General features: G+C 49.9%; 1 protein-coding gene across 1 annotated transcript in view; it reads left to right on the top strand.

Moving 5' to 3' along the window:
- The first annotated feature begins 6,284 nt into the window (after positions 1-6,284).
- LOC110538995 (SH3 and multiple ankyrin repeat domains protein 1-like) overlaps positions 6,285-18,238 on the top strand; it is a 108,139-nt gene continuing 96,185 nt past the window's right edge. Inside the window, exon 1 of the mRNA XM_036939541.1 lies at positions 6,285-6,591. The gene's annotated coding sequence lies outside the window, so the exon portion shown is untranslated. The remainder of the gene's footprint in view (positions 6,592-18,238) is intronic.

Below are 18,238 nucleotides of genomic sequence, written 5' to 3'. Positions count from 1 at the left end.
GTAGAAGTTTGTGAGTGCTTTTGGTGACGAGCCGAATTTCTTCAGCCTCCTGAGGTTGAAGAGGCGCTGCTGCGCCTTCTTCACGATGCTGTCTGTGTGAGTGGACCAATTCAGTTTGTCTGTGATGTGTATGCCGAGGAACTTAAAACTTGCTACCCTCTCCACTACTGTTCCATCGATGTGGATAGGGGGGTGTTCCCTCTGCTGTTTCCTGAAGTCCACAATCATCTCCTTAGTTTTGTTGACGTTGAGTGTGAGGTTATTTTCCTGACACCACACTCCGAGGGCCCTCACCTCCTCCCTGTAGGCCGTCTCGTCGTTGTTGGTAATCAAGCCTACCACTGTTGTGTCGTCCGCAAACTTGATGATTGAGTTGGAGGCGTGCGTGGCCACGCAGTCGTGGGTGAACAGGGAGTACAGGAGAGGGCTCAGAACGCACCCTTGTGGGGCCCCAGTGTTGAGGATCAGCGGGGAGGAGATGTTGTTGCCTACCCTCACCACCTGGGGGCGGCCCGTCAGGAAGTCCAGTACCCAGTTGCACAGGGCGGGGTCGAGACCCAGGGTCTCGAGCTTGATGACGAGCTTGGAGGGTACTATGGTGTTGAATGCCGAGCTGTAGTCAATGAACAGCATTCTCACATAGGTATTCCTCTTGTCCAGATGGGTTAGGGCAGTGTGCAGTGTGGTTGAGATTGCATCGTCTGTGGACCTATTTGGGCGGTAAGCAAATTGGAGTGGGTCTAGGGTGTCAGGTAGGGTGGAGGTGATATGGTCCTTGACTAGTCTCTCAAAGCACTTCATGATGACGGAAGTGAGTGCTACGGGGCGGTAGTCGTTTAGCTCAGTTACCTTAGCTTTCTTGGGAACAGGAACAATGGTGGCCCTCTTGAAGCATGTGGGAACAGCAGACTGGTATAGGGATTGATTGAATATGTCCGTAAACACACCGGCCAGCTGGTCTGCGCATGCTCTGAGGGCGCGGCTGGGGATGCCGTCTGGGCCTGCAGCCTTGCGAGGGTTAACACGTTTAAATGTCTTACTCACCTCGGCTGCAGTGAAGGAGAGACCGCATGTTTTCGTTGCAGGCCGTGTTGTTTCCGGCGCCGACAGAGATGGCCGCCTCGCTTCGCGTTCCTAGGAAACTATGCAGTTTTTTGTTTTTTTACGTGTTATTTCTTACATTAGTACCCCAGGTCATCTTAGGTTTCATTACATACAGTCGAGAAGAACTACTGAATATAAGATCAGCGTCAACTCACCATCAGTACGACCAAGAATATGTTTTTCGCGACGCGGACCCTGTGTTCTGCCTTACAAACAGGACAACGGAGTGGATCCTATGCAGCGACCCAAAAAAAACGACTCCGAAAGAGAGGGAAACGAGGCGGTCTTCTGGTCAGACTCCGGAGACGGGCACAGCGCGCACCACTCCCTAGCATTCTTCTTGCCAATGTCCAGTCTCTTGACAACAAGGTTGATGAAATCCGAGCAAGGGTAGCATTCCAGAGGGACATCAGAGACTGTAACGTCCTTTGCTTCACTGAAACATGGCTCACTGGAGATACTCTATCCGAAGCGGTGCAGCCAACGGGTTTCTCCACACATCGCGCTGACAGAAACAAACATCTTTCTGGTAAGAAGAGGGGCGGGGGCGTATGCCTCATGGCCAACGTGACATGGTGTGATGAAAGAAACATACAGGAACTCAAATCCTTCTGTTCACCTGATTTAGAATTCCTCACAATCAAATGTAGACCGCATTATCTACCAAGAGAATTCTCTTCGATTATAATCACAGCCGTATATATCCCCCCCCAAGCAGACACATCGATGGCTCTGAACGAACTTTATTTAACTCTTTGCAAACTGGAAACGATTTATCCGGAGGCTGCATTCATTGTAGCTGGGGATTTTAACAAGGCTAATCTGAAAACAAGACTCCCAAAATTTTATCAGCATATTGATTGCGCAACCAGGGGAGGAAAGACCTTGGATCATTGTTACTCTAACTTCCGCGACGCATATAAGGCCCTGCCCCGCCCCCCTTTCGGAAAAGCTGACCACGACTCCATTTTGTTGATCCCTGCCTACAGACAGAAACTAAAACAAGAGGCACATTGTGCTTGATATGAGGTAACTGTGGACATTTCCCACAGGAGAAACATTTTGATGCAGATTTGATTGAACTTGGCTCTCAGTGTTTTTACTAAGTACAGAGTTTATCCACACTTTGATATGTCACTTTTATATTTATTATATTTCAGCCAGTGGTTTTGATAGATGGCTTTGATGGGCACACCGCTGGGGCACTGGGATAGTCCTGGGATACATAGGAATGACTGACAGCTCTTTCTTGTGCTTGTCCATCCAGATACTAACCAAGCCAACACACACAACTCATATTAATATCAGAGTGTTAGGAGGTAGGACTTCATCTCCATGTATATTTCTGAACACATCCACAGGCATCCATGCTGACTGATTCCCTCTGAGGGTAGTGTGTTTGAGCCATGAAAGGGGCGTGTCTGCTATCAGAGCCCCCCTAGCAGCTTTGACATGCCTCACTCATGTCAAAGGGATTTCTACTTGATATTCATTTCAGTTAGTCAGTTGGAAGGCTCCATCTCCACCCATTGTTACCCCTCCCCACAGATACAGTATCTCCCCACTGTTACCCCTCCCCACACACACATACAGTCTCTCCACCCACTGTTACCCCTCCCCACACACACATACAGTCTCTCCCCACTGTTACCCCTCCCCACACACACATACAGTCTCTCCCCACTGTTACCCCTCCCCATACACACATACATTCTCTCCCCACTGTTACCCCTCCCCACACACACATACAGCCTCTCCCCACTGTTACCCCTCCCCACACACACATACAGTCTCTCCCCACTGTTACCCCTCCCTCCCCACACACACATACAGTCTCTCCCCACTGTTACCCCTCCCCACACACACATAAAGTCTCTCCCCACTGTTACCCCTCCCCACACACACATACAGTCTCTCCCCACTGTTACCCCTCCCCACACACACATACAGTCTCTCCCCACTGTTACCCCTCCCTCCCTCCCCCCACACACATACAGTCTCTCCCCACTGTTACTCCTCCCCACACACACATACAGCCTCTCCCCACTGTTACCCCTCCCTCCCTCCCCACACACACATACAGTCTCTCCCCACTGTTACTCCTCCCCACACACACATACAGTCTCTCCCTACTGTTACCCCTCCCCACACACACATACAGTCTCTCCCCACTGTTACCCCTCCCACACACACATACAGTCTCTCCCCACTGTTACCCCTCCCCACACACACATACAGCCTCTCCCCACTGTTACCCCTCCCCACACACACATACAGCCTCTCCCCACTGTTACCCCTCCCTCCCTCCCCACACACACTTACAGTCTCTCCCCACTGTTACCCCTCCCCACACACACATACAGTCTCTCCCCACTGTTACCCCTCCCCACACACACATACAGCCTCTCCCCACTGTTACCCCTCCCCACACACACATACAGTCTCTCCCCACTGTTACCCCTCCCTCCCTCCCCACACACACATACAGTCTCTCCCCACTGTTACTCCTCCCTCCCCACACACACATACAGTCTCTCCCCACTGTTACTCGTCCCTCCCTCCCCACACACACATACAGTCTCTCCCCACTGTTACCCCTCCCTCCCCACACACACATACAGTCTCTCCCCACTGTTACCCCTCCCCACACACACATACAGTCTCTCCCCACTGTTACCCCTCCCTCCCCACACACACATACAGTCTCTCCCCACTGTTACCACTCCCCATACACACATACAGTCTCTCCCCACTGTTACCCCTCCCTCCCCACACACACATACAGTCTCTCCCCACTGTTACCCCTCCCCACACACACATACAGTCTCTCCCCACTGTTACCCCTCCCCACACACACATACAGTCTCTCCCCACTGTTACCCCTCCCCACACACACATATAGTCTCTCCCCACTGTTACTCCTCCCCACACACACACACATACAGTCTCTCCCCACTGTTACCCCTCCCCACACACACATACAGCCTCTCCCCACTGTTACCCCTCCCTCCCTCCCCACACACACATACAGTCTCTCCCCACTGTTACCCCTCCCCACACACACATACAATCTCTCCCCACTGTTACCCCTCCCTCCCTCCCCCCACACACATACAGTCTCTCCCCACTGTTACTCCTCCCCACACACACATACAGTCTCTCCCCACTGTTACTCCTCCCCACACACACATACAGTCTCTCCCCACTGTTACCCCTCCCCACACACACATACAGTCTCTCCCCACTGTTACCCCTCCCCACACACACATACAGTCTCTCCCCACTGTTACTCCTCCCCACACACACATACAGTCTCTCCCCACTGTTACCCCTCCCCACACACACATACAGTCTCTCCCCACTGTTACCCCTCCCCACACACACACATACAGTCTCTCCCCACTGTTACCCCTCCCCACACACACACATACAGTCTCTCCCCACTGTTACCCCTCCCCACACACACATACAGTCTCTCCCCACTGTTACTCCTCCCCACACACACATACAGTCTCTCCCCACTGTTACCCCTCCCCACACACACATACAGTCTCTCCCCACTGTTACCCCTCCCCACACACACATACAGTCTCTCCCCACTGTTACTCCTCCCCACACACACATACAGTCTCTCCCCACTGTTACCCCTCCCCACACACACATACAGTCTCTCCCCACTGTTACCCCTCCCCACACACACACATACAGTCTCTCCCCACTGTTACCCCTCCCCACACACACATACAGTCTCTCCCCCACTGTTACCCCTCCCCACACACACATACAGTCTCTCCCCACTGTTACCCCTCCCTCCCCACACACACATACAGTCTCTCCCCCACTGTTACCCCTCCCTCCCCACACACACATACAATCTCTCCCCACTGTTACCCCTCCCTCCCTCCCCCCACACACATACAGTCTCTCCCCACTGTTACTCCTCCCCACACACACATACAGTCTCTCCCCACTGTTACTCCTCCCCACACACACATACAGTCTCTCCCCACTGTTACCCCTCCCCACACACACATACAGTCTCTCCCCACTGTTACCCCTCCCCACACACACATACAGTCTCTCCCCACTGTTACTCCTCCCCACACACACATACAGTCTCTCCCCACTGTTACCCCTCCCCACACACACATACAGTCTCTCCCCACTGTTACCCCTCCCCACACACACATACAGTCTCTCCCCACTGTTACCCCTCCCCACACACACACATGCAGTCTCTCCCCACTGTTACCCCTCCCCACACACACATACAGTCTCTCCCCACTGTTACCCCTCCCCACACACACATACAGTCTCTCCCCACTGTTACCCCTCCCCACACACACATACAGTCTCTCCCCACTGTTACCCCTCCCCACACACACACATACAGTCTCTCCCCACTGTTACCCCTCCCCACACACACATACAGTCTCTCCCCACTGTTACCCCTCCCCACACACACATACAGTCTCTCCCCACTGTTACCCCTCCCCACACACACATACAGTCTCTCCCCTACTGTCTCTGTGTATGGAAATCAGCATTGCTGCAGTGGCCCCCCTTATCCTCTTATACACATCCTTTTCATTCTTAATTTATATTTCATTATGTGTGTCGCTCGGCAGTCCTGCTGCATCTGCTCAGACTGTGTCTGTTGGGATCATTTGATTAGGAAAAACAATCATTGAGATGATGAAAATAATTGGATAATTTTATTATCCATTGTATTTGTGCTGTCGATATTGTGTGACGTGTTAATTTGACAGTTTGGGTCTGTTTCCCTGTGAAGTCTGTGGTGTTGAGTGGTTCCCACTGTCTGTGTTCTGTAGTGTCTTCAGTTCTGTCGATTTTTTAAAATGTATTCCCAACTAAGAGTGAAGAACTCTTCAAAACATCAAAGAGAGGGAGAGAGAGCGAGAATGGGAGATGAGGGAAGAGAGAGAGAGAGGGAGGGGTGTGCCCTGTATCTGGGTGCTGGTGTAGGCGAGAGAGGGAGACTGGGAGGAGAGGATGAGGGGGAGGGGCGAGAGCGCTAGAAAGCGAGAGAGACACAGGTATGGGAGGGGGATAGAGGGAAATAAACCAACCAGATGAAAGTGAGAGAGAGATTGGGCTGTTTGAACGTGCCAGAGGGGAAGAGAGAGAGAGAGAGGGAGAGCGAGAGGGACTGAGGAAATAGAAGTGTTACTACTGGGTTGTGCTGTCTGGCGCTAGAAGACCGACATGGAGAATATGCATCGCCCCACAGCACACACAGACACCGGACACCAGACACCGAACACCACGTAAAATGTGATTTTCAAAGGCCTCACTATCAGCGGTGATTTTTTCACTTCTCCCATTCCTTTTTTAATTTTTATTTTGCGCTGCCTCCTCTCTCCTTATTTCTGTGTGTGGATCCCCCCTCCCTCCCTCCACCACTTCTGTCACTCTCTCCATTTCCAAAGGAGGGATCTGTGAATCAAGTGCAACTGAAGAAGAACAGTAAGTGAAGCGCTTTTTCTGCATCCGAGGGAGACAGAGAGAGGTGCATGGGGGAATATTGCAAGGCCAGCAGACGAGAGCAGGGATTGTCTCAGGAAAGAATGGAGAGGGTCAGAGGGAGTTGCGGTTGCGGGTTGTTTATTCAAGTTACAGCGTTGATGTAAATGTGTCTAATTCATTGGTCACGTGGGTTGACAGAGAGTCACATCAATACTGTGACTGTAGAGGAAGATACACAGGCAAATACCGTGCAGAGAGAAGATAAATGACAGAACAAGATGACAGAGAGATAAAGGAGGTGGTGAGAAGGCAGAAGACATAAGGGAGAGTTGGGCAACATTGACATTTTGGCAGCAGAATACTCTCTGATAGCAGGACAGATATCACACATTCTCAGATGGAAAAAGGGACGGAAAGAGAAAGTGGGACCTTTTCTAGATGTAGTTCAGTGAAGGACTCGAAGGTAGGATTGGCTTGAGATGGCAATTTGTGTAGGCAGTCCCACTGGAAGTGGTGTTCAGTACAAGGCATCAGCGAGGTGTTATTTACACACCCACCCACATCCATTGGCATGCATTAGTCTACTGAAGGCTGTTGTACCCATGCAGGGATGGACTGCTGCACAGTCAAGGCAGCTGGTGAATGTGATTGGTACTCACTTCAGAAGACACAACCATTTGAAACCACGTAGTCAATCACACAGTGGCAGTCATGATGTCATGATGCCAGGGGAACACTGCATGGGTAGAACTACCACGTATGATCTGCCACACAGAGACACCTGTCCATGTATTCCATCATGCATGTAGACATTTAAATACATCCATACATCTATATGCACATACACGATTGTGCACTTTGCTGTGCATCCAAAGGCGTTTGCACCTGTGACTTCAAACACTTACTGTATATATCCACATCTACTTTCATTTGAATGGACCTGCATATACCCATATATACCCCCCCCCCCCCCCCCCCCCCCACACACACACACACACATACACAGGTGGTTTACCTGGGTCCTTGTGGGAAGGGTTTGTAGAGCTGAATATGGAAGAAGTGTGACGTAGTGAGATGTTATAAGGCTGTGTTATTATAAGGCTGTGTTATTATAAGGCTGTATTATTATAAGGATTATTATTATAAGGCGGTGTTATTATAAGGCTGTATTATTATAAGGCTGTGTTATAAGGATTATTATGAGGTTGTATTATAAGGACCTTCTTCAGATGGAAGCACATGGTTGGTCTGCTCTGTCCCTGTCATTATCTGAGTCTTTCTATAGATGTCTTTGTCTCTGATGTTCTTCCTCCATCATATCAGCCATTGGAGGAAACACTGATCACTGGGTGTTGATGGGTCATTGTATTGCACATTTAATTACACACAAGCCTTGATGATGCAGCAAGAGGCTGAGAGAAAGGGAGGGAGGGAGGGAGCCTGTACCTCATAAAGCAGAAGAGAAAGTTACACTGTTGATTCAACTATTGATAGGGACCAGATTTAGGGAGGATATTTGGAAACAGTACATTGCGCAGGCACACACACGCACGCACGCACGCACACACACACGCACACACGCACACACACACACACTCTGTTGGTGTTTTATATGTGCACATTAGCTGCGGGCGGGTGGCGGGAGAGATGAGAGGATGACAGAGTGGATAATCAGATAGAGGCACACAAAGGGAGATCTAAAATTAGCCTCAATGGTGAGAGCGATTGACAAATTACAACACTGGAATGACACTGACATTCCTTTGCCCAACATGTAGAAACTTCTCCTCTGCCTTTCTCTCTCAACTCCCACTACTGTACAGTATGTGTGTGTATTTCTGAGTGTGTGTTTGATACAAGGATGTATTGCTGGGTAGCCTAGCAGTGAAGAATGTTGGGCCAGTAACCGAAAGGTCACTGGTTCGAATCCCCGAGGTGACTAGGAGAAAAATCAGTCAATGTGCCCTTTAGCAAGTCACTTAAACCGAATTACTCCTGTAAGTCGCTCTGGATACGGGCATCTGCTAAATGACTAACATGGAAATGTTAAAGGGTACTCCTGTACTTTTGTAAACTTTTTAGCCAGTAGTTCTGAAAGTAGCACTCACGAGCAAAAAGTGGTCCCCTAAAATTGCGTACTACATCACATATGTGCAGATATGTGCACCACGTCATAGCTCTCTCTCTCTCTGCTGTGGGTGCATCATGTGCATCTTGCTAGCTGTCACTCATATGGCGAGGGGCTGAAGCTCGTTGGTTGAACTGGAATTGCTAGGGGGCCGGCCCACGTAGGGGAAATGGCACAGCACTGTTTCCAGTTAAACTGTTGCTTTCAAACTAGGCATTTCGTACAGTAATTATGCTCATAGATTATGCATGTGATGACACATCCAGCCCAAAGCAGGAGGTTTAAAAATACTTAGTCGCCAAAGTTCCAGAGCATTTCTTCAGTGTTCCTGACGTAGAGCCCAGTGTTGGTGCTGCTCCCTGCTGACTGTGTGTCAGTGTTCCTGACGTAGAGCCCAGTGTTGGTGCTGCTCCCTGCTGACTGTGTGTCAGTGTTCCTGACGTAGAGCCCAGTGTTGGTGCTGCTCCCTGCTGACTGTGTGTCAGTGTTCCTGACGTAGAGCCCAGTGTTGGTGCTGCTCCCTGCTGACTGTGTGTCAGTGTTCCTGACGTAGAGCCCAGTGTTGGTGCTGCTCCCTGCTGACTGTGTGTCAGTGTTCCTGACGTAGAGCCCAGTGTCGGTGCTGCTCCCTGCTGACTGTGTGTCAGTGTTCCTGACGTAGAGCCCAGTGTTAGTGCTGCTCCCTGCTGACTGTGTGTCAGTGTTCCTGACGTAGAGCCCAGTGTTAGTGCTGCTCCCTGCTGACTGTGTGTCAGTGTTCCTGACGTAGAGCCCAGTGTTGGTGCTGCTCCCTGCTGACTGTGTGTCAGTGTTCCTGACGTAGAGCCCAGTGTTGGTGCTGCTCCCTGCTGACTGTGTGTCAGTGTTCCTGATGTAGAGCCCAGTGTTGGTGCTGCTCCCTGCTGACTGTGTGTCAGTGTTCCTGACGTAGAGCCCAGTGCCGGTGCTGCTCCCTGCTGACTGTGTGTCAGTGTTGCTGACGTAGAGCCCAGTGTTGGTGCTGCTCCCTGCTGACTGTGTGTCAGTGTTGCTGACGTAGAGCCCAGTGTCGGTGCTGCTCCCTGCTGACTGTGTGTCAGTGTTCCTGATGTAGAGCCCAGTGTTGGTGCTGCTCCCTGCTGACTGTGTGTCAGTGTTCCTGACGTAGAGCCCAGTGTTGGTGCTGCTCCCTGCTGACTGTGTGTCAGTGTTCCTGACGTAGAGCCCAGTGTTGGTGCTGCTCCCTGCTGACTGTGTGTCAGTGTTCCTGACGTAGAGCCCAGTGTTGGTGCTGCTCCCTGCTGACTGTGTGTCAGTGTTCCTGACGTAGAGCCCAGTGTTGGTGCTGCTCCCTGCTGACTGTGTGTCAGTGTTCCTGACGTAGAGCCCAGTGTCGGTGTTGCTCCCTGCTGACTGTGTGTCAGTGTTGCTGACGTAGAGCCCAGTGTTGGTGCTGCTCCCTGCTGACTGTGTGTCAGTGTTGCTGACGTAGAGCCCAGTGTTGGTGCTGCTCCCTGCTGACTGTGTGTCAGTGTTCCTGACGTAGAGCCCAGTGTTAGTGCTGCTCCCTGCTGACTGTGTGTCAGTGTTCCTGACGTAGAGCCCAGTGTTGGTGCTGCTCCCTGCTGACTGTGTGTCAGTGTTCCTGACGTAGAGCCCAGTGTCGGTGTTGCTCCCTGCTGACTGTGTGTCAGTGTTCCTGACGTAGAGCCCAGTGTTGGTGCTGCTCCCTGCTGACTGTGTGTCAGTGTTGCTGACGTAGAGCCCAGTGTTGGTGCTGCTCCCTGCTGACTGTGTGTCAGTGTTCCTGACGTAGAGCCCAGTGTTGGTGCTGCTCCCTGCTGACTGTGTGTCAGTGTTCCTGACGTAGAGCCCAGTGTTGGTGCTGCTCCCTGCTGACTGTGTGTCAGTGTTCCTGACGTAGAGCCCAGTGTTGGTGCTGCTCCCTGCTGACTGTGTGTCAGTGTTCCTGATGTAGAGCCCAGTGTTAGTGCTGCTCCCTGCTGACTGTGTGTCAGTGTTGCTGACGTAGAGCCCAGTGTCGGTGCTGCTCCCTGTTGACTGTGTTTCAGTATGTGGGAATACCGTCCTGACAATGTCTTTGTTCCTCAAGTGGTCCTCTCATGCCATGACGTCAATACGCTGAGCTGAAATACTCTTATCAGGTAGGAGTGTGGCTGTACTTACCACCTACACACCACTACTCAGCACTAGATTAATTATACACACAGCTACACACACTCATATTGATTGGCAGACAAAGTGAGCCGTTTATATTGTGACGAACAGTGACTCAATGACTGTCAAACATCATGCTTATACTGATCAAGTCACACACAGACCAGGACTTCACTCATCTGCAACCTGATTGTTTGAGAAACTGACCATTAATTATCAAGCAATTGAGAAAGCCAGGTCGATAGTAGCCAAGTCAAACATCTAGGAAGAACCCTTGAGAGGATGGAGGCTCTAGAGGGGAGTCCACCCTCTTCTGGTTGGCTGCGTTGAGGTTTTGAGTAGATTATGACCATAAAAGGCTATCAAAGTCTGGCAGAGCCTGGAATATCACTGGGAAGGCCAGGGTAAGGGTAGAGAAAGACAAGGCTGGTTCAGAGGCAGCATACAGGACAGGAGACAGAATAGGAGAGGCACCTCAGGACTGGAGGCAGAGTAGGAGAGGCACCTCAGGACAGGAGACAGGGTAGGAGAGGCACCTCAGGACAGGATACAGGGTAGGATAGGCACCTCAGGACTGGAGACAGAGTAGGAGAGGCACCTCAGGACAGGAGACAGAGTATGATAGGCACCTCAGGACTGGAGGCAGAGTAGGAGAGGCACCTCAGGACAGGAGACAGGGTAGGGGAGGCACCTCAGGACTGGAGGCAGGGAGGCAGAGTAGGAGAGGCACCTCAGGACAGGAGACAGGGTAGGATAGGCACCTCAGGACTGGAGACAGGATAGGATAGGCACCTCAGGACTGGAAACAGGGTAGGAGAGACACCTCAGGACTGGAGGCAGGGAGGCAGAGTAGGAGAGGCACCTCAGGACAGGAGACAGGTTAGAATAGGCACCTCAGGACTGGAATCAGGGTAGGATAGGCACCTCAGGACTGGAGACAGGATAGAAGAGGCACCTCAGGACTGGAGGCAGGGAGGCAGAGTAGGAGAGGCACCTCAGGACTCGAGGCAGGGAGGCAGAGTAGGATAGGCACCTCAGGACTGGAGGCAGGGAGGCAGAGTAGGAGAGGCACCTCAGGACTCGAGGCAGGGCAGGACAGGCTCAGCACCAGGCTGGTAGGTAAGGGTTTACCTTGGGAGCTGAATGGTAGCCAAAGTGACTCCAGTGGGACCAACAGCTGATGTAGAGATGGCAATCAATAGACTGATGAATTCACTGAGTAACCAAGCAGCTAATGGACATGGCTTTCATGTCTATTTCTGTTTCCCATGAAGGCAGTGGAGATCCTGTAAAGGCTTCTGATGAGCTACTGTTTTTCTGAGTCACTGACTTAATATTCAGCCTGCGTTGGCAGGGAAATACCAATCATTGAACTCTGTTCTGAAATGTGTCAGACTTGACACAGCGGCAACACATGGTTAACACATCCACTGAGGATTATACCTCTTTACATGGATTAAAGATGCCAGATGTTTCAATATCTCTCAAAAATTAGTTTGAATGTAATTTTGCTTATGTAATGTTTACGTTCACTCTCTACAGGCATCTGCTTACCTGCCTTGAACAAGGAGGTTTTGAGTTACTTTACTGTAGTCCATGTTGTTTAGACAGATCAATGCAGGTAATGCTATTTCAGATGTCTTTTCGAGGAGAAACATGATGCTTACTACATCTGGTCTTCCTTTCCTTCATCTCTGTTCTGTCTGTCCCTCCTTTCATGGCCTCTCACACTCAATAAGACATTGTTCCGTGTTGCCCTCCTGCCTCTCTCTCCTCCTGGTGTGTTTGTTCAAGTGCAGAGAATGCAGGAGGACTTCCTCTTCAGTATTTGCTATGTTGCTCTGGGGGGATAGTTCATAACTCCAGATTTAGCCCACTCGTTTACTCTCTCTCTCTCTTCCTCTCTTCTCCTCCTGCCCGCGGTAAACGACTGATCTGGGACAGACGGCCTCCCTTGTGCTCTGTCCTACTTCAGTATCGTCCTTTCTCTCTTCCTCTCTTCCTCTCTCTCTTCCTGATTCCTGATACTTCTCTCTCTTCCTGATTCCTGATACCTCATCTCTCTCCTCCTGATTTCCGATACCTCCTCTCTCTCCTCCTGATTCCTGATACCTCCTCTCTCTCTCCTCCTGATTCCTGATACCTCCTCTCTCTCCTCCTGATTCCTGATACCTCCTCTCTCTCCTCCTGATTCCTGATACCTCCTCTCTCTCCTCCTGATTTCTGATACCTCCTCTCTCTCTTCTCCTGACTCCTGATACCTCCTCTCTCTCCTCATGATTCCTGATACCTCCTCTCTCTCCTCCTGAATTCTAATACCTCCTCTCTTCCTGATTCCTGATACCTCCTCTCTCTCCTCCTGATTCCTGATACCTCCTCTCTGTCTCCTCCTGATTCCTGATACCACTCTCTCTTCCTGATTCCTGATACCTCCTCTCTCTCCTCCTGATTCATGATACCTCCTCTCTCTCCTCCTGATTCATGATACCTCCTCTCTTCCTGATTCCTGATACCTACTCTCTCTCTCCTCCTGATTCCTGATACCTCCTCTCTCTCCTCCTAATTCCTGATACCACTCTCTCTTCCTGATTCCTGATACCTCCTCTCTCTCCTCCTGATTCCTGATACCTCCTCTCTCTCTTCTCCTGACTCCTGATACCTCCTCTCTCTCCTCATGATTCCTGATACCTCCTCTCTCTCTCTGTGCTTTTACCCATTTCCATCTGTGGTTTTGCTTGTTGGGGTGTTTAAGACACTTCAACTTGAGAAGTCATTGAGAGAGTGGAAATGTCAGATACCTGAAAGACTAGATGTTTTCAGGCCAAAAGCTGTCATCCCTGAGCACACAGACCAGCATACCTTACTCAAGCCAGATTTAGCTGCAGACAATTTGCCACCTGTTCACAGAGAAAATGTATTATCTGGGAAATGCGAGAGGGGACGGACACAAAGATAAATGACCCATGAGTACTACTGTCTGTCTAGCACTGGGGTGGTTATGTTCAGAAATAACACCATGGTGTTTGTCTTCTGCCACTCTGTTAATGGAAGAGTGGACATGGGTTTAGTTGCTTCACACCTGTGTCTGTGTCACTTCCAGTGTAGGGCCAAGCTAAACCAGCCTGTTTCTCCCTGGGGAACCCCTCACCTCCCGCCTGCATCTCTCTCTCTCTCTCTCTCTCTCTCTCCCTCCCTCCCTCCCTCCCTCCCTCCCTCCCTCCCTCCCTCGTGGTGCAGTTATAACTACTCATACCAGCCACCCTATCTCAGCCACCCGTCTGGTGCATTGCAATGATCCCATTCATAGCAATTAGAGGGAGGCATTGGCCAGAGTCTCCCATGCAGCCAGGATTGGCTGGGAGTTTATTAGTGCTAATTGTGCCATTGGGAGGCAGGGTGGGAAAGAGCGCGATGCGAGTTTTCCCAGCAGTCACCACTGCATCATCAAAGTGGAGCTATTTATAGAAGCAGATGCTTGGTGGAGAAGCTGGCCCAGCCCGGGACAATGATCACAGCCTAAGGCAGGGGGGCGGAGGGCCGTAAAGAGCAGTAACAGCAGCATCAGCAGCCCCTATGGATCATTACAATGAGGACAGCTTGATTCTTCCTGTTTAATGCGTACCCTTATTTGACCAGGTAAGTTGATAGAGGTCTGTGGTGGAGCTAGCGATGCTACTAGGCTACTTCCCATACAGTCAGTACACTCTGTGTGTGTCAGCACTTACACTTTACAGCGATGAACCGACGTGTCAGCATAGCTTCTGTCAGACTACAGGGGGTGCCCCCATTGTCACACCATGCTAGAACTTCTGTCAGACCTTATAGTGGAGCTTCCTGACTGACATATGTTCAGTTGAGGAAATGACGTCATCATTTAGTTAGTCATTAAATCTATTGGCTTTCCCACCGCCTCATCATCAGGGAACTCTTGTCCTTGGAGCTGCTAGTGTCAGTGTGTGTGTGACCGTGACTGTGCGTGACCGTGTGTGTGTGTGTTTGTGCGGCCGTGGGTTAAGAACTAGTTGTGGCGGAGGCTTATAAAGTTTGTGGTGTGAGGGCCGGATTGGTTGGGGCGGCAATGTGTATTAATAATAGACGCGCAGCTGACAGTATTTATAGTAACAGTGGTGGAGCTGTGCTGTGGCAGTATTTATAGTAACAGTGTAGGGGCTGTGCTGTGGCAGTATTTATAGTAACAGTGGTGGAGCTGTGCTGTGGCAGTATTTATAGTAACAGTGGTAGAGCTGTGCTGTGGCAGTATTTATAGTAACAGTGGAGGGGCTGTGCTGTAGCAGTATTTATAGTAACAGTGGTGGAGCTGTGCTGTGGCAGTATTTATAGTAACAGTGGTGGAGCTGTGCTGTGGCAGTATTTATAGTAACAGTGGAGGGGCTGTGCTGTAGCAGTATTTATAGTAACAGTGGAAGGGCTGTGTGGTGGCAGTATTTATAGTAACAGTGGAGGGGCTGTGCTGTGGCAGTATTTATTTGGCACTATTTATAGTAATAGTGGAGGGGCTGTGCTGTAGCAGTATTTATAGTAACAGTGGAAGGGCTGTGTGGTGGCAGTATTTATAGTAACAGTGGAGGGGCTGTGCTGTGGCAGTATTTATTTGGCACTATTTATAGTAATAGTGGAGGGGCTGTGCTGTAGCAGTATTTATAGTAACAGTGGAAGGGCTGTGTGGTGGCAGTATTTATAGTAACAGTGGAGGGGCTGTGCTGTGGCAGTATTTATTTGGCACTATTTATAGTAATAGTGGAGGGGCTGTGCTGTAGCAGTATTTATAGTAACAGTGGAAGGGCTGTGTGGTGGCAGTATTTATAGTAACAGTGGAGGGGCTGTGCTGTGGCAGTATTTATTTGGCACTATTTATAGTAACAGTGGAAGGGCTGTGCTGTGGCAGTATTTATTTTGCAGTATTTATAGTAACAGTGGAGGGGCTGTGCTGTAGCAGTATTTATAGTAACAGTGGAAGGGCTGTGTGGTGGCAGTATTTATAGTAACAGTGGAGGGGCTGTGCGGTGGCAGTATTTATAGTAACAGTGGAGGGGCTGTGTGGTGGCAGTATTTATAGTAACAGTGGAAGGGCTGTGTGGTGGCAGTATTTATAGTAACAGTGGAGGGGCTGTGCTGTAGCAGTATTTATAGTAACAGTGGAAGGGCTGTGTGGTGGCAGTATTTATAGTAATAGTGGAAGGGCTGTGTGGTGGCAGTATTTATAGTAACAGTGGAGGGGCTGTGTGGTGGCAGTATTTATAGTAACAGTGGAGGGGCTGTGTGGTGACAGTATTTATAGTAACAGTGTAGGGGCTGTGTGGTGGCAGTATTTATAGTAACAGTGGAAGGGCTGTGTGGTGGCAGTATTTATAGTAACAGTGGAGGGGCTGTGTGGTGGCAGTATTTATAGTAACAGTGGAGGGGCTGTGCGGTGGCAGTTGTTATAGTAACAGTGGAAGGGCTGTGCTGTGGCAGTATTTATAGTTACAGTGGAGGGGCTGTGCTGTAGCAGTATTTATAGTAACAGTGGAAGGGCTGTGTGGTGGCAGTATTTATAGTAACAGTGGAGGGGCTGTGCGGTGGCAGTATTTATAGTAACAGTGGAGGGGCTGTGCTGCGGCAGTATTTATAGTAACAGTGGAAGGGCTGTGCTGTGGCAGTATTTATAGTTACAGTGGAGGGGATGTGCTGTGGCAGTATTTATAGGTAGTATTTATAGTAACAGTCGAGGGGCTGTGCGGTGACAGTATTTATAGTAACAGTGGAGGGGCTGTGCTGTAGCAGTATTTATAGTAACAGTGGAGGGGCTGTGCTGTAGCAGTATTTATAGTAACAGTGGAGGGGCTGTGCTGTGGCAGTATTTATAGTAACAGTGGAAGGGCTGTGTGGTGGCAGTATTTATAGTAACAGTGGAGGGGCTGTGTGGTGGCAGTATTTATAGTAACAGTGGAGGGGCTGTGTGGTGGCAGTATTTATAGTAACAGTGGAAGGGCTGTGTGGTGGCAGTATTTATAGTAACAGTGGAGGGAGGGGCTGTGCTGTAGCAGTATTTATAGTAACAGTGGAAGGGCTGTGTGGTGGCAGTATTTATAGTAACAGTGGAAGGGCTGTGTGGTGGCAGTATTTATAGTAACAGTGGAGGGGCTGTGCTGTGGCAGTATTTATAATAACAGTGGAAGGGCTGTACTGTGGCAGTATTTATAGTAACAGTGGAAGGGCTGTTCTGTGGCAGTATTTATAGTAACAGTGGAAGGGCTGTGCTGTGGCAGTATTTATAGTAACAGTGGAAGGGCTGTTCTGTGGCAGTATTTATAGTAACAGTGGAAGGGCTGTTCTGTGGCAGTATTTATAATAACAGTGGAGGGGCTGTGCGGTGACAGTATTTATAGTAACAGTGGAAGGGCTGTGCTGTGGCAGTATTTATAGTTACAGTGGAGGGGCTGTGCTGTGGCTGTATTTATAGTAACAGTGGAGGGGCTGTGCTGTGGCAGTATTTATAATAACAGTGGAAGGGCTGTGCTGTGGCAGTATTTATAGTAACAGTGGAGGGGCTGTGCTGTGGCAGAATTTATAATAACAGTGGAAGGGCTGTTCTGTGGCAGTATTTATAGTAACAGTGGAGGGGCTGTGCTGTGGCAGTATTTATAGTAACAGTGGAGGGGATGTGCTGTGGCAGTATTTATAGTAACAGTGGAGGGGATGTGCTGTAGCAGTAGTTATAGTAACAGTGGAGGGGCTGTGCTGTGGCAGTATTTATATTAACAGTGGAGGGGATGTGCTGTAGCAGTATTTATAGTAACAGTGGAAGAGCTGTGCTGTGGCAGTATTTATAGTAGCAGTGGAAGGGCTGTGCTGTGGCAGTATTTATAGTAACAGTGGAAGGGCTGTGTGGTGGCAGTATTTATAGTAACAGTGGAAGGGCTGTGTGGTGGCAGTATTTATAGTAACAGTGGAGGGGCTGTGCTGTGGCAGTATTTATAGTAACAGTGGAGGGGCTGTGCTGTGGCAGTATTTATAATAACAGTGGAAGGGCTGTGCTGTGGCAGTATTTATAGTAACAGTGGAAGAGCTGTGCTGTGGCAGTATTTATAGTAGCAGTGGAAGGGCTGTTCTGATGCAGTATTTATAGTAGCAGTGGAAGGGCTGTGCTGTGGCAGTATTTATAGTAACAGTGGAGGGGCTGTGCTGTGGCAGTATTTATAATAACAGTGGAAGGGCTGTGCTGCGGCAGTATTTATAGTAACAGTGGAGGGGCTGTGCTGTGGCATTATTTATAGTAACAGTGGAAGGGCTGTTCTGTGGCAGTATTTATAGTAACAGTGGAGGGGCTGTGCTGTGGCAGTATTTATAGTAACAGTGGAG

This window comes from Oncorhynchus mykiss, chromosome 12, assembly GCF_013265735.2.
Source record: "Oncorhynchus mykiss isolate Arlee chromosome 12, USDA_OmykA_1.1, whole genome shotgun sequence".
Taxonomy (NCBI): domain Eukaryota; kingdom Metazoa; phylum Chordata; class Actinopteri; order Salmoniformes; family Salmonidae; genus Oncorhynchus; species Oncorhynchus mykiss.
The sequence above is the reverse complement of the archived record's forward strand: the minus strand, read 5'-3'. Positions and strand labels throughout refer to the sequence as shown.